This window comes from Mirounga leonina, unplaced genomic scaffold (assembly GCF_011800145.1).
Source record: "Mirounga leonina isolate KUSES-001 unplaced genomic scaffold, KU_Mleo_1.0 Mir_115, whole genome shotgun sequence".
NCBI lineage: Eukaryota > Metazoa > Chordata > Mammalia > Carnivora > Phocidae > Mirounga > Mirounga leonina.
In genome coordinates, this window is record NW_023270268.1 from 53932101 (window position 1) to 53955529 (window position 23429).

General features: G+C 38.7%; 1 protein-coding gene and 1 pseudogene across 2 annotated transcripts in view; both read left to right on the forward strand.

The window, feature by feature from the left end:
- Positions 1-23429, forward strand: part of PPM1L (protein phosphatase, Mg2+/Mn2+ dependent 1L) — a 302408-nt gene that overhangs the window by 54729 nt on the left and 224250 nt on the right. The gene's annotated exons all lie outside the window — the stretch shown is intronic.
- Positions 1772-4591, forward strand: LOC118005908 (annotated as a pseudogene). Its single transcript, XR_004677897.1, has one exon. The product of XR_004677897.1 is annotated as an obg-like ATPase 1 (transcript).

Sequence of the window (23429 nt, forward strand, 5' to 3'; positions counted from 1 at the left end):
TGTATAAATAAAAATAGTTGAGAGCAAATTTCATGTTATGTATGTTTTATCACTTTAAAAAATCTATTTTAAATTATCAAAATTTATTTTTATTTTTTTAAAGATTTTTATTTATCTGTCAGAGAGAGAGAGAGAGAGCACAGCAGGGGGAGTGGCATGGCAGAGGGAGAAGCAGGCTCTGACTGAGCAGGGAGCTCCGTGCAGGACTCGATCTCAGGACACTGGGATCATGACCTGAGCCGAAGGCAGACGCTTAACCAACTGAACCACCCAGGAATCCCTCAAAATTTAGTTTGAAAGAAATTATTAAATAGCAGTTATCTCTTGGTATTTTTTCTTCGGCTTTTTTTTTCTTTTACATTTTCCAAGTTTCTTATTGTTGTTTTTCAATAATATACATTGAAGTGGGTTTTTTTAGCACTGTTCTACGAATACTAACAAGTACTCCTTATCTCTTCATACTTTTTAAAATTAATTAATTTAAAGATTTATTTATTTATTTTAGAGAGTGTGAGAGCTTGCGAGTGCAAGCAGGGGGAAGGGCAGGGGGAGAGGGAAAGGGAGAGAGAATCTCAAGCAGACTCCACACTGAGGGCGGAGCCCATGCGGGTCTCGATCTCATGACCCTGGATCATGACCTGAGCTGAAATCAAGAGTGGGACGCTTAATCGACTGTGACATCCAGGCGCCCCTCTCCTCATACTTCTAGAGCAAATTTAGCCCATTGGTTTAGCTTCATGCATACATTTAAGACAAATGTTTATTTTGAAATTCAAAAATATTTTTCTTTAATAATCCCTGTCTGAGAGATTCAGAAGTGAAGGGAATAATTTTGATTCATTGGAACTATCTGCACACAGTGTATATCTCCTTTTGCTAGAAAGCAATAATTTTTGAAAACTTGACATGCAGATCTCTACATCTGAAACAAAGTGGGGCCGTAGTTTAGTTTACACATTTGGGAAACTTTGTTTATAGATACATAGAAAAGGATTTGTCATTTAAAAACAGCAACTGGCAAGATATATTAACTTGCTTAGACCAAAAAGAGTTAAATAAGGAAATATTTGGAAGGAGTAAGGGAGGATGGGAAGTTAGCTCACAACCTTCTATCAGGAAGTTGCCCCTTTTCTCCTACCTAATGTCTCATTGCTCCCCCTCCTCTTTGGATCTGTGTCTTCATGCCTGTCTGGGGCCTGGTGGGGTCTGAGGAATAGATCTGCCTCCGAGTAGGTTCAGCCCAGAGCCCAGGGCAGGGCAGATGACACAGAGTGATTGAGAGGTGCTGCCCCCATGACTGCCCCACACGTGGCTTCTCTGCCTTTCTTCTCGTTTCTGCACAGTCACATTTTGTCCATCCTTAGGACCTGGCTCAAATGTTCTCACATGAGGCTATTTCTAATTCTTCCACTCCAACATAGGTGCTCTCTGCTTTCTGTCAGTTGTCTGAGCACCACTTCTTCCAAACCCTTTTGCAGAGCAGCAGATCGATGTTCATTGAAAATAGCACTGGCCCAACAAGTCTGGGATTCCCTGCATGGCAGAACTGCCTCTTGTAGAGTCCTGGGTGCTCATTTGCATAGTAAATGTTCTGAGAAACCTGTTTAATCCAGTGTTTAAAAAAAACAAACAAGGGCGCCTGGGTGGCTCAGTTGGTTAAGCGACTGCCTTCGGCTCAGGTCATGATCCTGGAGTCCCGGGATTGAGTCCCGCATCGGGCTCCCTGCTCAGCGGGGGGTCTGCTTCTCCCTCTAATCCTCTTCCCTCTCGTGCTCTCTGTCTCTCATTCTCTCTCAAATAAATAAATAAAATCTTAAAAAACAAACAAACAAACAAACAAAAACCCAAGAAATTTTGATTACAGAACTTTTCCAGGAACAATCATTGACATTTTGAGGAAGGTCCGAGTGGTCCATAGTTGGTGCTTAGTAATAAGTATTCTTCCAATGAATAAATGTCCTCATAATATAATATTTAATATTCTACCATTAGAAATTATTCCCAGGGGCTGTGCAGGGAGCAGCAGATTTCTGGGATATACAGTTACAAAGAGAAGGGGAAGGGTGAAGAATGCAGAGAGGGAGCTTTGCTAAAATAAACAAACATTTTACGTTTTGCCTAGGGCAGGACTCTGAATGAGGATTCACATTCGATCCAGTGGACAGATATGGGAGCAATGAAAGGTTATAAATGTTTTGGGTCCTTTTTTTTTCTAGGAAGTTTAGTGTGCTTAACTATATGCCAAAAACTGAAAGGAAGAGAAATCCTAAATATAAACACTACTCCTCAGTTACTGAGAAGTCATCTTTCTCTCCTCTGTTTTTTTGCATTCTTACAAAGATACAGAATACATATGGTCTGGCCTTTTGCATAGAGCCCCCAATTTTGCTTTCAACTCAGGAAGAGATAGAGGAAAGAGGATAACTTTAAAAATACCTGGATTTCAATTAAACTGATTCTTCCTTCTTAGGAGTAAAAAGTATGAGGGCTAAGGAGAAAGGAGTGAATTCTATGTATGTATGTGTGTGATCTATCTGCGATCAACAGCAATTTCATTTTTAGGTGAAACCCATAGACCTCAGATTGGGGCTTTAAATATTTGTGAGTACAGTGAGAATTGTTTGTTATATTTCATTTCCGTGAAAAACAGAACGTTTTATGAAATGGGAAAGGAAATTCATTTTCCTTCGAAGATGTAAATCCAGCCTAAGAGGAAAATGCAGTTGAAATGTGAAATTTATGAAAAGCAAAGAAAGTATGTTTTTTAACCCAACAAATTACAGACTCTGTAAAGATAAACTGTCTTTGATTTGTTGTGGGGAGGGGGAGAAGAGAATATTAAAAATTTCCCAAGATTCCTGACCACCACCGCCGCGCCGTCATGCGTGCTGCTTGGCGGAGGGGCCGGGCCTGTGCTTTCTCCTTCTTCCTCCCTGCCTCCTGTTGCAGGCAGGATCCGTCTCCCGCTGCCGCTGGGACCTCGTGTCATCACCCGCCCTGAGCATGATGCTCCCCAAAAAGGGAGGTGATGGAATTAAACCACCCCCAATCATTGGAAGATTTGGAACCTGCTTGAAAATTGGTATTGTTGGATTGCCAAATGTTGGGAAGTCTACCTTCTTCAGTGTATTAACCAATAGTCAGGCTTCAGCAGAAAACTTCCCATTCTGCACTTTTGGTCCTAATGAGAGCAGAGTACCTGCGCCAGATGAAAGGTTTGACTTTCTTTGCCAGTACCACAAACCAGCAAGCAAAATTCCTGCCTTTCTAAATGTAGTGGATATTGCTGGCCTTGTGAAAGGAGCTCACAATGGTCAAGGCTTGGGAAATGACTTTTTATCTCATATCAGTGCCTGTGATGGAATCTTTCATCTAACATGTGCTTTTGAAGATGATGATATCACGCGTGTTGAAGGAAGTGTAGATCCTATTCGAGATAGAGAAATAATACACGAATAACTTCAACTCAAAGATGAGGAAATGATTGGGCCCATTATAGATAAACTAGAAAAAGTGGCTGTGAGAGGAGGAGATAAAAAATTAAAACCTGAATATGATATAATGTGCAAAGTCAAATCCTGGGTTATAGATGAGAAGAAACCTGTTCGTTTCTATCATGATTGGAATGACAAAGAGATTGAAGGGTTGAATAAACACTTATTTTTGGCTTCAAAACCAATGGTCTACTTGGTTAATCTTTCTGAAAAAGACTACATTAGAAAGAAAAACAAATGGTTGATAAAAATTAAAGAGTGGGTAGACAAGTATGACCCAGGTGCCTTGGTCATTCCTTTTAGTGGGGCCTTGGAACTCAAGTTGCAAGAATTGAGTGCTGAAGAGAGACAGAAGTATCTGAAAGCAAACATGACACAAAGCGCTTTGCCAAAGATCATTAAGGCTGGGTTTGCAGCACTCCAACTAGAATACTTTTTCGCTGCAGGCCCAGATGAAGTATGTGCATGGACCACCAGCAAAGGAACGAAGGCTCCTCAAGCTGCAGGAGAGATTCACACAGATTTTGAAAAAGGATTCATTATGGCTGAAGTAATGAAATACGAAGATTTTTAAGAGGAAGGTTCTGAAAATGCGGTCAAGGCTGCTGGAAAGTATAGACAACAAGGCAGAAATTATATTGTTGAAGATGGAGATATTATCTTCTTCAAATTTAATACACCTCAGCAACCGAAGAAGTAATACATTTTAGTTATTGTTCAGATAAATGTACAACTTCCAAAAATGGATATGATTTTTTTAAATCAACATTTCTGAAAACTGAGGGGAAAATAAAGTTGGGGAATGGGAATCTTCTAAAAACAGAATTATTTTTATTTTAAAATTAAAATACTGTGTACCACCAATGAAATGCAAGTTCACCGAATGTGAACAGCTTTGCTTTTCATGTGATTAAGACCCTACTCCAAATTGTAGATGTTTTTTGGGAACCTAAATATTACTCTCATGATACTTCCATTAATCTCCATCATGTATTCCAAGCCTGACACATTTGACAGTGAGGACAATGTGGCTTATTCCTTTTTGAATCTACAGATAATGCATGTTTTACAGTACTCCAGATGTCTACACAATAAAACATTTGACAAAAAAAAATTTTTTTTCCTAAGATTCCTTTATTTTGTATTGAGTTCTTTTCCATGTGATATTTATCTATACTGGAGGAAAACCCAGGGCTCTGTCTAGCTTTGGATGAGATATAGGGGCAAATCTAGAAAACTATACTGAGAGGTGTTATATTCATGCTACTTCTGTATTCCTGAATAAGTGGGCAGCAAGGCATACTCTTCATCCTCAGTGAGGCCTTCATCATTAGATATGGGAGCTTGTATGGCCTCACTCCTGATTTTTGTCTTAGGATTGCAACGGGAAGCTTGGATACATGGTTATTCCACAGGTAAGATCTCCTTCCTTCCATTTTCCATTGTTATGTCTGAGTCTTTCTTTCTTTCTTTTTTTCCCCCCAAGTTTTTATTTATTTATTTAAGTAATCTTTACACCCCAAGACCAAGAGTCACATACTCTTCTACTGTGCCGGACAGGCACCCCATGTCTGAGTTTTTCTTATTGGTAACTATTGACTAGAACAATGGTCAATCTTTTTAGTACTTAGAATAACTGCAGATTGGAAATTCCTGTTGGTGCCATTGGCATAGAGAAGAAGGTGAAAAAGAAGTATAAGAAAGTGGTAGAAAAGAAGAAAAGTTATGAAGAGAAAAATAGGAGGAGAGAAAGAGAATAAAAAGGAAGTTGTAAATGTGAGTTGGATCTACCAGTCATTTCTTGATCTCACACCTGCATGGGCACCTTCAATCTGTGAGCTGTGAGGATATATCTGAAGTGGAAGGGCTCCCAATCCCAGTGGCAGAATGGAATATAAGATTATATGCGCCCCCCCCCAAAAAAGATTATGTGCCAGACTAAGGAGTTTGAAGAGTCATTGAAGGTCTTTGGACAAGTGAATGTTATAATAAAATTGAAGCACTGATTGCTGTCAGAGGTTGATGGGCGAAGTGGATGAGAAGAGGGGCAAGATTTGTTAAGATGTGAGGTGAGGAAAGCTTGAACTCACCAACACCTAGAGCAGTGGTGTTGGTGAGTAGACAGGAGGGGATGGCTATGAAGACAAGAAATTCTAAGATGGAGGTGACAGTAATTGGATGTGTATGATAGCCAGACATCTGGATTTTTACATAGCACATGTTTACAAGTATCTGTCTTCAAACTGTAGAAATGTTTGACAAATCCCAATATTTTAATATTCAAACTATTTTTTCTTTAATTGCTTTGCTTTCGTGGTGGCACTTTTCTTTTTCTTCCAGTTTTGTAGATCATTTCCTGATTTTGTCTCCATAAGTAAAGATTTCAGTACTTTAATGGCTGAAGGAGACAGAGAGGCAGAGGTGACTAAAGATCTGCGTCTTAGGAGCTGAGAGAGCTGTGGTACCATTGATGAAGACAGAGAAGTTGAGAACAGGAGCTGGTTTGGTTGTGGGGTGAGGGTGGTTTGGAAGAGGGTAAGTTCAGTTTTGGACATATTTAGATTGAGGAGACAGTTGACCAGATAAGGATCTGTTATTGGCTATAACCTGAATGGATTGTGGGGACAGGGACTGGAAGTAGAGATCTGAGAATCAATTATGTGGAGCTGTTGGTTAAAACTGTGGAATGCAGTCTGTTTATCAAGGGATAGTTAGCAGATGGAGGAAAAAGGATAATTTAAAGAGAGGTAGAATTGTAGTATGAGAGAACCAGAAATGCACAAGTCAGGGAAGCTCAAGGAGCAAAGACTTTGAAGAAAAAGTTTAAAATTGCCAGGTGCTGCAAAGATATCAAAGCGAACTCAGCACACCAGGTTTGTCAAGAAGTTTGGAAATCTTTAAGAGCAGTATCAAACACAAAGGAAAGGTTATGGAGCAAAGACAAAACTGCAGCTTAAGAAAGGTTGGTGGTGAAGTTGAGACCAATATAACCTTAAGGAGAATAGGACATGTTTTGTATGAAATTAGTGCCTTACTCAAGATTGCGCAGACCATGTATTTGTTTGAAAGCCTTTGTCTAGTATTTGCGACACAGTTCTAGTAAACTGAAATGCCTTTGATCTGGTGTCCAGCTGAGTTATTGAGTCACTGCCCTACATTTCTTTCAGTTCCTTACCCCATTTTAGTAGCATTCCTAGTACACCAAAATACTGACTAATCAATTGACAGTTTTTTAAATTCTGAAAAATAATATAGCCCACAGAAAAATGTAGCAGTCATCCTATTAAAAATCTGATTCTCCTTATCTTTCAACTGCCGTTGGTCTTTTCAGCCCACTTTTCTTCTGCCATCATTTTGTGGTATCTTCTGATATGTTTTGGGATAAGCAAAAACAAGCCTTCCTTTGTTTTACTTGTGCATGGTAACTTCTAACTTCTGTTAGCCCTGTCTCTTTTTGTGTGCTGCCAGAAATCTTGCCTTGATATTTATGATTTGGTCAAAAGTGATGGATATATAGCTGTTTAACTACCTGGGTGGCAAAGTTGAACAGTAGATGAAAAGAAATTCAGGAGTATAAACTGAGTATCCTTATTATGGTAGAAGGTAGTGCTGAGTCTGAAGTGATATTGTGAGTCCAAGAGTACCAACCCTGTCTTTAATAAGTTTGACTTCAGGCAAATTGCTTAATATCAGTTGGCCTAAATTTTTTCTTTTACATCGTAACACAAACATTTTTAAAATTAAAACACATTTTTGTAAGGTATGCTGAGATATGTGGATTAGTGATATTACATAGTCTCATTGAATATAGCATAAGAAACTGAGTAGTTCAAGTCATAAGAATCACTTGGTGGAGGTCTAGACTGTACATTTAAGTTTTCATTCAGATTCCAGCATTGTTGAAGGCAAGACGTTTTTGCTTTCCAAAATTCACTTCCCATTATCATTGAACGTGTAGTAGGGAAGGCCATATGACAGATACAGTGATAGGGACAGGAGCAGTTAACATTTGCTGAACATTTATTTTGCCATATATTGATCATTCCTTCAACAAATACTTATTGATCACCTACTGTGCGTCAGGTGGTATTCTGGATGCTGGGGATATAATAATGAAAAAATTCTTGCGCTCTTGGAGCTTACGTTTTAGAAAAAGTAACTAACTGGTAGTAAACAAAATAAGTTTCACTGCCTAACATACTGTAAATTTTAGGGATTACTTTTGTTAATTGTCTTTCTTTATCTACTAGCATGTAAGATCCATGAGGGAAGGTAGATTAGCCTGGAGAGCTAGATTGACACCATTATTATTTTTTTAAACGGACCTTAGGTATATAGAATTAGATTGATCATAATCTTTGCTTCTGACAAACTGCATCATTGGTCATTTTAGTTTTTTTTTATGTACTAATAACGTAAGGAATACCTGTGAACCTATCACCAATGCCAAGAACTAGAACATTGACACTAATTTAGATCTATTAGGTAGGTTCTATTTGTGTCTTATTTTGAAGGACTTTTTCTCTCATTATTATTAAAAAAAATTTAATTCCAGTATAGCTAACACAGTCTTATATTAGCTTCAGGTGTACCATGTAGTGATTCAACAATTCTATACGTTAATTGGTGCTCATCATGATAAGTGTATTCTTAATCCCCTTCACCTGTTTCACCTATCCCCCCCACCTATCTCCTCTCTGTTAACTCTCAGTTTGTTAAGAGTCTGATTCTTGGGGCGCCTGGGTGGCTCAGTCATTAAGTGTCTGCCTTCAGCTCAGGTCATGATCCCAGGGTCCTGGGATGGAGCCCCACATCAGGCTCCCTTCTCCGTGGGAAGCCTGCTTCTCCCTCTCCCGCTCCCCCTGCTTGTGTTCCCTCTCTTGCTGTGTCTCTCTCTGTCAAATAAATACATTAAAAAAAAAGTCTTTAGGGCACCTGGGTGGCTCAGTTGGTTAAGCGACTGCCTTCGGCTCAGGTCATGATCCTGGAGTCCTGGGATCGAGTCCCGCATTGGGCTCCCTGCCTGGCAGGGAGTCTGCTTCTCCCCCTCCCGCTCCCCCCTCTTGTGCTCTTTCTCTCTCTCACTCTCTCACTCAAATAAATAAATAAAATCTTTAAAAAAAAAAATCTTTAAAAAAAAAAGAGTCTGCTTCTTGGTTTCTCTCTCTCTTTTTTAGATTTATTTATTTATTAGAGAGAGAGAGAGTGCATGAGTGAGCAGCAGGAGGGGCAGAGTGAGAGGGAGAGGGAGAGTACTCAAGCAGACTCCCTGCAGAGCACGGAGCCCAGTGCGGGGCTGGATCCCAGGACCCCAAGATCATGACCTGAGCCGAAATCAAGAGTTGGCCACTTGACTGACTGAGCCACTCAGGTGCCCCTGGTTTGTCTCTTTTTGTTTGTTTGTTTCTTAAATTCCACATATGAGTGAAATCATATGGTATTTGTCTTTCTCTGAGTTATTTTACTTAGCATTATACCCTCTAGATCGACCAATGTTGTTGCAGATGGCAAAATTTCATTCTTTTTTATGGCTGAGTAATATTCCAATATGTATATACCACATCTTCTTTATCCATTCATCTGTTGATGGACACTTGGGTGCTTCCATAATTTGGCTATTGTAAATAATGCTGCAATAAACATAGGGGTGCATATATCTCTTTGAGTTAATATTTTCATATTCTTTGGGTAAATACTCAGTAGTGGAATTACTGGATCATATGGTAATTAATTTTTAATTTTTTGAAAGGAACCTCCATACTGTTTTCTACAGTGGCTGCATCAGTTTGCATTGGTTCATGAGAGTTCCTTTTTTTCCACATCCTCGCCAACACTTGTTTCTTGTGTTTTTGATTTTAGCTATTCTGACAGGTAGTGCATTTCCTGATAATGAGTGATGTTGAGCATCATTTCATGTGTCTGTTAGCCACCTGTATGTTGAAGTGACTTTTCTTAAAGCAGGCAGTGGGGACAATATGGAGTCCAGAGAGGAGGTGCGCAGGGAATGAAGTGAGGTGACCAGGTCAAGGTGAAGGATGATGAGGCATAACCTGAGCAGTGACAGTGGAATGAAGAACTGCATGGGGTTGGATTTAAGAGAAAATGCATTATTGCACTGCTATTGTGGCACAGAGTTATTATTCACTAACTGTTCACACGTGTTTAGATAAGGTTCATGATGATGAAATCACCCTTGGTTTTATTTGCTTTCATACTTTCAACATCTAGTGCTACAAAGCTAGAGAGTCTCAGAATTTTTATATGGGATTTAAATTTTTATTATAAGATATTTAAGACATAAAAAGATGTGCAAAAGGTGTAAAATTTAATGCATTAGACTCCCATATTCATACTTCCTAGTGTAAGAAATTAAATATATTAGCTCCTGTATTCTGCTCCTTGATTTTATTTCTCTTTTCAACCTCAGTAGTAACTTCACTATTTAAATTGGCTGTGTATCATTCTTTTAAAAAAAACCAAACAAACCCAAAACTATATATGTTTGTATCTCTAAGAAATTTATAGTATCACTTTGTATGGTCTTAAACTTTATATGTATGGTATTCTGCTGTATATATTTTTTTGCAGCTCTATTTAGCTGAGTTATTTATGAGATTCATTCATGTTGATGCAGGTAGCATTGGTTCACTCCTTTTCACTGCTGTTCATTGTGTGGCTATATCATGATTCATTTATCTCTTTTCCTGTTAATGGACATTTCAATGTTTTCTATGTTTTGGTACTATAAACAATGTTGCTATGTAAATTTTTGTACATGTTTCTTTTTATACACATATAAGAGGTTTTTTTTTTTTTAAAGATTTTATTTATTTGAGAGAGAGCGAGCGAGAGAGAGTGAGCGTGAGCAGGAGGAGGGGCAGAGGGAGAGGGAGAAGGACAAGCAGACTCCCCGCTGAGCAGGGAGCCTGGCGCTGGGGTCCATCCCAGGACTCTGAGATCATGACCTGAGCTGAAGTCAGATGCTTAACCGACTGAGCCACCTAGGCGCCCCTGTACATGTATGAGAGTTTTTAGGATATATTGGTAGGAGTGGAATTGCTAGGTGGTAGGATATGCACACTTTATACTTTACTAGATATTACTAAATTGTTCTCCAAATGGCTTGTACCAATCTACACTTTCATCAGTGTGCATTGCAGAGAGTGTTCTTGAACTTGACAGATGGGAAGTGAGCCTATATTTTGTAGACTAGTGCTAGTATAGACAGGGGCAAGGCAGTACTTGATGTAGGAGAACCACCTCCCAAAGTACACACTATTCCTCCCTCTGTTTCTATCTAGGTTTTGACCCAATGGTGTGTATGTGTTCTTGGTACTGGGAACTGGGAACTTTAATTATAAAAAGTCCTTACTTGGTGAGCCTTACTTGCTCTTTGAGAACCTTCAAGTTGGTGGCTAGTTGATTTAATGCTTATACCATCTCTAAAGCTATTATAACCCCTCATTTTAATTTGTTTTGTTTATTGGTGAATTTCCCCAATTCGAATCATTTGTTTTTTCTTTATTTCTGCAGTTAAAAAATGGAAATATATTAGGATTCTTACCTCCAGTGTTATTGTCATATACTGTCTGAAACAGTGGATTGCAGTTTTATATGTAACCTTAAAATTTTTTTTGCTTAGCTGGCATTTTAAAGATAGGATTTTTTTTTTTTTTTTTTTTTTAAGTAAGCTGTACCCCCAGCATGGGGCTTGAACTCACAACCCTGAGATCAGGAGTCACATGCTCTACCGACTAAGCCAGCCAGGTGCCCCTAGATAAGAATGTTTTAATATAATAAAACTATAATAGATAATTAGATTTCTTTGATAAATTTTAGTTTAAAACAGTACAGCTAAGAGTCCTGGAAGAGATATAGGATTCAGCCTTGTCAACTCTGCTAGGTTAGTTAAGTCTCATTCCTTTGCTTTCCAGCTCCCCAAATTTTGTTATTGTCTTTTCTTTTCATTATATTTGTGGGGTTCTTTCTTTATTTTGAATCCCATTACATTCTAGTAGGATTTTGAGAGAGTACAAAACTAAATATGAATTCAGCAGGCCTTCTTTTAATGGTAGTGGTATTATTATTTATGGAGCCCTTACTATGTGTTAGGTACTGCTCTAAATATATTACCTATGTAATTGTATTTAACTCTCTTGATAGCTTTAGGAGTAAAGAGGCAAAGGTGGAATCAGAACTGACATTTTCTGGTGGCCAAGACTGTGTTCTTCCCACCATGCCACATAGCCTTTAGGCTTTTTATTATAATTTGAAAAAGATTTATAATACAGTGTGTATGTGTTTATTTTTTGTACTTTTTTTTTTTTTTTGTAACAGTGTTAATTATATGCTATTTAAGATTTTGGAGAAATCACCCAACACAATTGTCATTCTTTTAAAATCTTTTCATTGTAGCTTTTCTTTACAAAAGCTGACCTCTTGGCAGATCATCAAATGAGATATTCTTTATATGAAGAAATTAGTGTTCTTTTAATGAACATAATGAAGTATTTCCAGGATTCTTGGATCTAAAAGACTCAGAACTCTTATCATTTAAATAAACTAAAATAATTCTTATCTTCTCTGTTAGTAATTGCTTTTTGTTACAGGACATCTGCCATGATTAGGGTCCCCCCAAAGGAAAAATTTCCTAGGGATATTTTATATCTATTAGATATTTTATATCTATTTCATATCTATCTACACACATGTGTGCGTATATGTATATATATATGTGTGTGTATATATATATGTGTATATATATATATATATAAAATCTATGGATATGTTTATGTATAACAAGAGTGTTTCTGGGTCCAAAAATTTTGGTTTGTGAATTTAGTATTTAATGCTTTAGGTTCCTCAGGTTCCTTAAAAGTCTCTCTTTTTAAAAAATTGCCTACTTGTTTTCCATAAGTAAACTTCATTCCTAACTTTATTTATTTATTTAAGATTTATTTATTTATTTGAGGGGGAGGGGCAGAGGAGAGAGATTCTTAAGCAGACTCCATGTGGAGCTCATTGTGGGGCTCGATCTCACCACCTGAGATCACGATCTGAGCCGAAACCAAGAGTTGGATGCTTAACTGACTGAGCTACCCAGGCGGCCCCCTTCCTAACTTTATTGATCATAATGATAGTAATTACCTATGAGCAATATAGACTGGAAGGCGTATTTCAATTTGAAATGTGGTCAAATAGAAATTACCCGAGTGCAAGTGATAATTTATGTAGTCCCACAATGGTGAAAATGTTTTAGTAGTAATGAAAGCTAACATGCACCAGATCTAACAATGTTGAAATGGCTGGGCTGTCCATAGATACTCTGCTACAATTATTGAACAAATAGCTGAAGTATATATTATGTTTAAGACACTATCCCAGGCCTATAGTGCATAAAATTGAATCCAAAATTGAGAAGAGTTGAATTAGAATATCTAAAAGGAAGAATATTCAACAAAGGACTGTGTTTAAGAAAAAGAACATGATTTCATTCTTTTTTATGGCTGAGTAATATTCCATTTTCTCTCTCTCCTTATATATATATACATATGTATGGAGTGAGTAATATTCCATTCTCTCTCTCTCTCCTACGATTTTGATGGTTTTCTGTCTCACATTTAGGTCTTTCATCCATTTTGAATTTATTTTTGTGTATGGTGCAAGAAAGAATACACACACACACACACACACACCACATCTTCTTTATCCATTCATCAGTTGATGGACATTTGGGCTCTTTCCATAATTTGGCTATTGTTGATAGTGCTGCTGTAAACATTGGGGTGCATGTACCCCTTGAATCAGTTTTTTTGTATCCTTTGGGTAAATACTTAGTAGTGGAATTGCTGGATCATAGGGTAGTTCTATTTTTAACTTTTTGAAGAACTTCCATACTGTTTTCCAGAGTGGCTGTACCAGTTTGCATTCCTATCAACAGTACAAGACAGTTCCCCTTTCTCTGCATCCTCACCAACATCTGTTGTTCCTGTGTTGTTTTTAGCCATTCTGACTGGTGTGAGGTGGTATCTCATTGTAGTTTTGATTTGTATTTCCCTGATGATGAGTGATGTTGAGCATCTTTTCATGTGTCTGTTAGCCATGTGTATGTCTTCTTTGGAAAAATGTCTATTCATGTCTTCTGCCCATTTCTTAACTGGATTATTTGTTTTTTTGGGTGTTGAGTTTGATAAGTTCTCTATATATTTTGGATACTAACCCTTTATCAGATATGTCATTTGCAAATATCTTCTCCCATTCCATAAGTTGCTTTTTAGTTTTGTTGATTGTTTCTTTTGCTATGCAGAAGATTTTATCTTGGTGAAGTCCCAGTAGTTTATTTTTGCTTTTGTTTCCCTTGCCTCAGGAGACATATCTAGTAAGAAGTTGCTATGGCTGATGTCCAAGGGGTTACTGTCTGTGTTCTCCTCTACGATTTTGATGGTTTTCTGTCTCACATTTAGGTCTTTCATCCATTTTGAATTTATTTTTGTGTATGGTGCAAGAAAGTGGTCCAGTTTCATTCTTTGGCATGTTGCAGTGATGTCAATGGAGGTAGGAGTACTATGCTACGTGAAATCAGTCAGTCAGAGCAAGGCAAATACCATATGATTTCACTCATATGTGGTATTTAAGAAACAAAACGAATGAACATGGAGGGAAGAAAAAAGAGAGGCAAAGCAAGAAACAGACTCTTTTTTTTTTTAAGATTTTATTTATTTATTTGTCAGAGAGAGAGAGAGAGAGAGAGAGAGCACAAGCAGGGGGAGGGGCAGAAGGAGAAGCAGACGTCCCACTGAGCAAGGAGCCCGATGTGGGACTCAATCTCAGGATCATGACCTGAGCTGAAGGCAGATGCTTAACCGACTGAGCCACCCAGGTGTCCCATAAGAAACAGACTCTTAACTATGGAGAACAAACTGAGGGTTATTGGAGAGCAGATGGGTGGGGGGATGGATTCATTGGGTGCTGGGTATTAAGTAGGGCACTAGTTGTAATGAGCACTGGGTGTTTTTGTAAGTGGTAAATCACTTAAATTCTGCACCTGAAACTAATATTATACTGTATGTTAACTAATAGGAATTTAAATAAAAATTTAGAGGAAAAAGAGAACATGAGCTCAAAAGGGGAAAACATACACACAAAAACTATGAGATAAAAGGAATATGAAAAGTGAATTTTAGAAGACAAAGAAAGTAAAAAAAAAAGTCACTACTCATAAGATTGAAACTGTCTTCTGTTATCTCAAGAGAAACAAAAAGCCCGATTTACATAAATTAGTATGCATCATTTGTACAAGCTCTGTATGCCTGGAAGGTTGCCAGCATCGCCTTTGGTGAGACAAAGTTCAGGGGAGTTCTATTTAAAAGAAACCAGTTGATGTTGTTTTCTGTTCTTTATCTAGTTGTTTACTGCCTTTGATTTTTCTTAATGCTCTTCTTGATTACAGATGGCTAGAGTAGTGAGGGAGTTTTAAAAAATGGTTAATGTATCATATATTAATAGGAAATAAGGCTCTTAATCTGTTGTGCAAATGTATAAATGATTATACTTTTGATCTTCATATATAATGATTCATCTTTCTAATGTTCATCATTCATTTTTCTTTTTTTAAATTTTTTTTTAAAGATTTTATTTATTTGAGAAAGAGAGAATGAGAGAGAGAGAGCACATGAGAGGGGGGAGGGTCAGAGGGAGAAGCAGACCCCCTGCCGAGCAGGGAGCCCGATGCGGGACTCGATCCCGGGACTCCAGGATCATGACCTGAGCCGAAGGCAGTTGCTTAACCAACTGAGCCACCCAGGCGCCCCCATCATTCATTTTCTATATTTATAAAATCATTGTTAGTATAGATATGACCAGAGTTTACCTCTGGTATACAATAATACTAAATAACTGCTACCATTTTTTCAATATTTACTATGTGTGAGGTACTCTGTTAAGTACTTTTTATATATTAGTGTATTTAATTTTCACAAGAACCCTCTGAGGTCGGCATACTAGTACTCCTCATTTATAGATGATGGAAGTGAGGCACAGAGAAGTTAAATAATTTAAGTTCCTATAGCTTTGAAGCCTGAGATTTAAATCCCAGTAGCCCTGACAACAGTGCTATTCAGCATAGATGACCAGGCTGATTTAATCTGAAGTTGGTTTATTTGAATTACTGTGGACATAATATCCAGAGACTAGAAGAACTCTTGCTTTTAATATGCATTTCATCTCTAGACATAAAGTTCTCATTGAATTTTCAAAAACAGTTATTTATGAGTGCTTGTTAAACTACTTAATCATAAAGTTGGTGGTATTTTGAATGCATGTTTTAGCATTGTTAGTGTGTGGTTAGGGGAGGGAGTTCTTATGAGGGAAAGGTCATGGGCTGGAATCCTGTGGGTGTCTGTTAGCTTGCTCAGTCTGTGTGGTCAAAGTCTGTCCTTTTAACCCTAGCTGCCCATCTGACAAAAGTGGGCATTTAGGCATCATGGGTGTCAGATGTGAGAATGTGGATAGATTAGCGCACCTCCATCACTAGGATGATGGCCACAAATCCAAGCTCTGTCACTGAAGGCCTCAGTGGAAAAAAAAATTGTATACACTAGTCAGTCCTCCCTTACCTGTGGTTTTGCTTTCTGAGGTTTCACTTACCTTGTCAGGATTTCATTGTTTTCAGACATGACCTCACTGTAGGTAAAAGTAATAGTCTTGCCTCTGAGACTAGTCTTATGATAGACATAGAGATGTATTGGCATTTAGGTGTTTCAGCCTTAATTGTTGAAAGAATATGAACTGCAGCTTGGGCTTTCATGTGGATTTTGATCTATGACTCAGACTCTGGCTTGGGGTCTTTTTTTTTTTCTAAGGATTTTATTTATTTATTTAACAGAGAGAGAGAGCCAGAGAGCATAAGCTGGGGGAATGGCAGAGGCAGAGGGAGAAGCAGGCTCCCCACTGAGCAGGGAGCCTGATGTGGGGCTCCATCCCAGGACCCTAGGATCATGACCTGAGCTGAAGGAAGACGCTTCACCAACTGAGCCCCTGGCTTGGGATCTTTGTTAGACCCTGGCTTAATGATGCCATTTGCTTTAGTATTTTCATTATACTTTTAAATATCATCAGAAGCCATTAGAACAATTGGTAAATTGAGTATAGTAAATGAAATGTTTTTTGAAATTAATGGAGATGTATTGATAGTGACAAAAAAAAGTCACACTTGAGTATTGAGTATTATAGAGCTTCTTTGGCAATATTACATATTAATTGCTAAAAATGTATCAGCACATTTTACGTGATTATACTTACCAGGTACAGATGAATTCCCTCCCTGATAGAATCATTATGCGAAGTCTATTTAGATTTTTTTCATCTTTATGTCTCTTAAAGTTCATTTTTAAAGATAATGTGATCTTGGAGTAGAGAGTGAAGCAAATGGTGAAAATGTTATTTCCTGATACTACTCAGCCTAGTTTTTCTCATTAAAAAGTACTATCTTTAAAAGAAAATATGTATTTACAGTGGTCATTGAAGCCAATTTATTGGATAATGGCAACAATCCTTGGGTCAAAAACAGCAATGCAAAATTGGACTTAGTTTTATCACTCTCAGGAATTTTTATTAGATCCCCTGTACAGAATTATCAGCTATAAATAGAGATCCGCTAATTTGATGAAGAGGCTCTAGGTCTACAGATAATTGAACAAATATATCATGGTTTAAAAAAACTCTCACACGAGATGACAGTAATAGTGAATAGGGCAGAAGAAAGAAAAGAAGTAGGAAAGAAAAGGAAAAGAAAATATAAAGGAACAATGATGGATTTGTGTGCAAGAAAATGCGGTTCCAATACCGACCTACTTAACACGCTTTCTCACTGGGAGGCCATTGTTCTTTCTCAAACTCTTTTTGCTTGGCTGCTTTCCCTCCCCATTTAGAAGGAGGACAGTCCCCCTCCCTCCTCCTCTGGTCCTTTGACCAGAGACTAATGTTGCTGAGGTTGTTGGGGGATGTAATGGAATTTTGCATCTGCAAATGTGATCAGCCTCTGCAAGGGCTAGCTTCCAGCAGAAATCTTGTTATCCTCTGAGATATATTTTTACTGGCTGATTAAAGAAAAAAAACTCTTAATCTTTAAAGAGACTTCTTTAGATAGATAAGTAATATTCCTTTTTGTTCTTCTCTCTTTCCCCTTTCTAGGGGTATGCATGCCTTGATGTATAAAATGCCTACTGGGAAAGTGTTTTGGTATAAGGTGTGTGCTCATGTGTGCATATGCATGTATTTTAAATTCCAAGGGGAGGACTGGCAGAACTGGGAAAAGTGTGCAAATACTCTAATATCCAGAAAGACTTCTTTTAAAGAAGACACTTGGAGAGGTAGGACAGAAAGTATCAAAGTGTATGGGCAAATCACAGTGCCTGACAAAGGCATAGTTATTAGACTGTCCTCACACAGGCCTCTGCGCTCCATCCAGTTGACTGATGACTTAATGTCATTAGTGTAGGTTAATGTATGTAGAAACCATGTGGGTTAGTGAGTTAGTGCTTCTTGATGCTATGTAAGTACGGTGCTTAACCATCTTTAGAAATGGCAACTGTTAAGTACTTTTAGCTATGATTAGCAGATTTAAGCTACTTTAGCCACACACATATGTATTCCATGCCTTGCTTGATCATATTTGCCAAACCCTAAATCACGACACATGATGTAGTGTGGGAGATATTTGTGGGAATAGTGCAACAAAGTATTTAGAATTGGGACTATCCCATAGAATTTGTATATTCACCATGCATTCGGCAAGTACTCATTGAATGCTTGCTGTATGCCAGGCATTTTTATGGATGCTGGGGATGCAGTAGTGACAAAATAAGAGAAATCCCTTATGTTCTAGAGGGGCAAGATAGACGATATATAGCTAAATAAGTGAAAAAAAAAGAGTAGGTTAAATAGTGATGGGTACTAGGGAGAAAACAAAGTATAGAAAGGGGTTAGCAAGTGTTGCTGGGGTGGGCAGGGATTGCAGTTTATGATAACAAGTGGGATGGGCCACTTATGTGTTCTGCCCAACCACAGCTCTTGAGTCTCCTGTATTCTTCCGTTAGATTTCATAACCTGCTCAGACCTCAAGGAAGGAGAACCTTTCAACATAGATAGGTAGAACCACTAAAAACTAAACCAAAGCACAACAGTCCAAACACCTTTTATTTATAATAGATTACCAAAATACCCAGATACCCTGAGAGAGATGCACAATTTAAAAAACACAAAAATCCCTGCTCTCAGTTCAAACGTTCGTGTCTGCATATGTGTACCTCCAATAGGATTGTCGTTCTTAGCTCAGTTAAGGAGACCAGTTGTTAGAAGGAAGCGGTAATTCCGGGGCAGGGAAGTCACACAGCGAGAACATGATACATGTTGTCATTTACTGGCCCAAGGAAGACAAGTGGTAGAAGACTCTGGTCTCCTCAGCATTCCAGAATACTCTCTGCACTGGCTGCATACCTCTGCACATGTTGCTTCCCCTACCAGATAGGTGGGTTTCTTTGACCTGGAATGCCCTCCCTCCTTGTTTTGTTATTCAAAACCCCACCCATCTCCTGGAAGGTAGGGACCCAGCCCTTTACCTCTGTATCCTAACAGCGCCTGTGGTATCTGGCACCAGTAAGTGGCTCATAAATGTGTGATCTATGAACAGGTGAATGGAACGAAATTGGGGAGCACATCTGGCAGTTGCCTACCTCACTTTTCAGTCCACAACTAGCTGGTAGAAGCGGCTTTTCCAGGCTATGCCCCATCTCTGATTTGTCTTGAACCCTCCTTCCTGTCACATTCCTCTAATTAAAACAAAGCAAAACAGGTTGAGGCGGCTACCAGACAACTCGCTCGACTACCAGAGAGGGAGGCTCTTCTGCTTTTGTAGCTCTAAGTACATCAGATAGAGTTTACTGCTTTTCCATCCACCTTTTTAAAAAAATGGCTGATTTTCCCTTATTGGGGGCCTTCTGTTCCCTTCTTGCCTCACTAACTCTGTTCACATCCTGTAGGTAGACAGGCTGGCACAGGATTTCATTTGTAGCCTGTCAGCTGGCAGAGATACGGTTGAGCATTAAGAGGGGCTTGGGAGGTCCGGTTAGTAAGGGAACACAGCTTTGGTTTATCAGGGGGTGGGAGGTGCGAGATGAATCCACAGATACTTTCCAGTTCATTAAAGAGGGCAAAAAATCTCAAGCTTTGGTCCCATTAGCATACCTTTCTTGGCCTGTTCCTCAACACATTGGTTGTCCTTCACACATGCTGCACCAGCTGCTTCCCAGCCCTGGGAAACTCAAATGGATTGGCCTGTCACATAAACAGGACTGAAATCCTTAGGGCAGTGGAGAAAACCAAAGAATTTCAAAAGCCTGGCATGATGAATCTTGGCTCTATGAGCTGACCTTGCTCTCTGTTCAGGCATTTCTTTGAGTACAGTGGTTTTAATTTAAAAACAAAATGCTGGGTTTTCTTTTGTCATCATCATCATTCTCTTCCTCATTATCCTTTTGGTCATTGTCATGCTGCTATTTATTGAATGTCAACTCTGAGCCAGCTGTGGTCTTTATGCTTTACATGGATTAACTCATTTAATCTCCCAATAACCTTCCCAAGAAAAGATTGACCCTGAGCTTTAAACAGTAATCTAGTACTAGATCAGAAAGAAACAACATATAAATTTTCCTTTGGAGGCATTAGTTTGAGGTAGGGTAAAGCTATGAAGGGAAATCAATTATAAACTATTTCCTGGGAATGAGAGTACTTTATATTATTCCCACCCTACTCTAAAAGTTTAATATTTAGTTTTCTAAATGGATTAGAGAGGTTTGGGTTCACAAAGAGAAACAAGTCAATCATCATTACGCTTTGTTGCTCTGAAAATAAATTTTCATTTATTGCTGAATTTTTTTGGTCTCAAGATTATTTAAGATTGATAGGTCAGATTCTATCCTCAGTCTATAGTTGCACATTCTGCAGTGGGGAAAATTAAGACCTAAAAATTGTACTCAAAGCTTTTTTTTTCCTGGTGAATCTTGATATTATAATTTCTTATTAAATTTCAAAACTAAATACTTTAAAAATATCCTTAAGTCTGCTACTTGTAAGTGTGCATAAGATTACAGCAGTAGTAGATTTAAGAACTATTTAAAGAAGCTTTCTAATTGCCCACTTTAGCACAGATTATAAATCAACAAAACATTTTCCAAATTCCTGTTCTATGCCAGGAACTATGTTGGGTGTTGGGGATAGAATTCAGTTGAACGGTACCAGCTATAGCCTCCACCTACCTTGGACAGCACCCAAGAGGGTTTAATATTGGACACATTGGAATGCACTTTTTAAAACATGTTTCATATCTTGCCAGGGAGAACCCAGGTTTTTCATTACTGGGCACATGATTAAAAAAATCAACCTATGTGTGGTCTGAATTAACTTTTTTTTTTTTTTTAAGATTTTACCTATTTGAGAGAGAGAGAATGAGAGACAGAGAGCATGAGAGAAAGGAGGGTCAGAGGGAGAAGCAGACTCCTTGCTGAGCAGGGAGCCCGATGTGGGACTCGATCCCGGGACTCCAGGATCATGACCTGAGCCAAAGGCAGTCGCTTAACCAACTGAGCCACCCAGGCGCCCTGAATTAACTTTTTAATAACAATCAGTGATGAGTTAGGGGCAAGGGGGTATTAGGTGTGGTCTGAATATGAGTTGATGGCAATTGAAGCTTTGCTCATTTCTATTTTCTTTTTGTCAGCAATCCTTTGTGATGCTTAGTATCATTCTGTAATTTGAGTGGAATTAAGCTTAAACTGTTCAGAATTATATAACTAAGACATTATGTTTCAAATACTATTTGAAGTTAATCTCAGCCAGCTAACTTGACCTCTGCTACACAAAGACTGGTGCAGAGAGGATGAGAGGCAGGTGTCTAGGCTCCCCTGCATTGCTAGTTCATGGGACTGATTTAGTGTTTTGTGTTTTTCCCCCTAGGCTACCTTCTAGAGCTAGACAGGCTGTTTGTGAGAAGCTAGGATCTGTGTGAAGCAATGAACAGAGAGGCATAAGAAATCTAGATTTGAATCCCAGCTCCCTCTTATTTACCACCTATGTTATCTTAATGAAGCTTAAGCTTTCTGAAGTTTGGTTTTCTTATCAGCAAAATGGATATAATAGTACTTACTTGCAGGTTGTTGTGAACATTAAATCCGAAGCACCTAGCACAATGCCTGACGTGTTTCAGGCCAGCGCTGGCAGTCTCTCTACAACTCCTAGTGATTTCTATCTGGGAAATGGTGCTGGGGCAGATACCATGGATTGTTCCAAAGTAATATTTATGTAGTTAATGATAGTTTTATATTGTTCTGTAACTAGTTCTTACACTGATTGCAGTTTGGAAGATAGTGTTTTCATTATAAATCAGATGTACATCTATATTTACTTATTGTACACCTTTTTATACAGCAAGCTTTTTGGAATATTAGAAGTATAAAGATGAATAAGACTACATTTTATTCAAAGAATTCACAGTGTATGAAGAAAAGGGATGCAAAGTTAACTAACCAGAGTACAAGGTGGAGAAATGTTTTACTCTGAATGGGTATACGGCTGTGGATTATGGGGATGGAGGAGAATAATCTGAACTCTGCCTGGTAGGATGGTGGAACTCAGGCCAGGCAGTGCTTTCCAGAGATATCATTGAAGTGGGTCTTGAGATATAATGGAGTTCTGAGAGACACAGAAGGGGTGTGGAAGGGCATTCCAGCAAGAGGGGATAGCCGGAGAGAGGCATGGAATGGTGGCCAGGGGACTCAGGAGCCTTCTGCTGTAGTTCTGTTCTTGTAGCTCTGTGGCAAGAAGATGTGTGCCTTTGAGCAAGTCATTTACCCTAATTTTCATAATTTATAAAATATGGGGGCTCAAGTGAGTTTTTTTCAACTCTCAAATTTTGATATTTGTGATCCACAGATGCAGAGAAGCTAAATAAATGGTTTAATGTTTTAGTCAGTTTGGGCTGCTACAGTAAGATACCATAGACTGGGTGGCTTAAACAACAAATATTTTTCACAGTTCTAGAAGCTAGGGCCCAAGATCAAGGTGCCAACAGATTTGGTGTCTGGAGAGGGAGGGCTTTCTTCCTGGTTTGCAAATGACTGCCTTCTTGCTGTATCCTCATATGGTGGAGAGAGGGAGAGAGGGAGAGAAGGAGAGAGGGAGAGAGGGAGAGAGGGATAGAGGGAGAGAGGGAGAGGGGGAGAGAGAGAGAGAGTGTCTTATAAGAGCACTAATCTCATCATAGGGGCTCTACCCTCATGATTTCATCTAAAACTAATTATCTCCCCAAGGCTTCAGCTCCAAATACCATCACATTGGAGATTTGGGCTTTAACATACAAATTTTGGGGCAGACAAACTATCCATCCATAGCACTTAAGGTCACATGATTCACCCATGGCAGGCCCAACTTTGGAACTCTGTCATTGTTTTCTTTATTTGTTTGTTTGTTTGTTTTTAAAAGATTTTATTTATTTGACAGAAAGAGAGCACAATCAGGGGGAGGGGCAGAGGGAGGGGGAGAAGCAGACTCTCCGCTGAGCCAGGAGCCCGATGCGGGATTCGATCCCAGGACCCTGGGATCATGACCAGAGGCGAAGGCAGATGCTTCACCGACTGAGCCGCCCAGGCGCCTTGAACTCTGTCATTGTTACATTCCATTCTTTTCCCTCATCTCCATCTATATAGCAACTGCTTTGTACATGGATGGTGAATTAGCTGAGTGGAGGTTGGACACCTTCTATGCTTTCTGAATGGACTCCTTTAGTCAACTGAGCAGTCTTGGTTATTACCATGTACATTCCAAGTGTTTTTAGGTTCCTTAGATTGGTTGGTATCCTTTTGACCTCAGTGGATTTTTATCAGT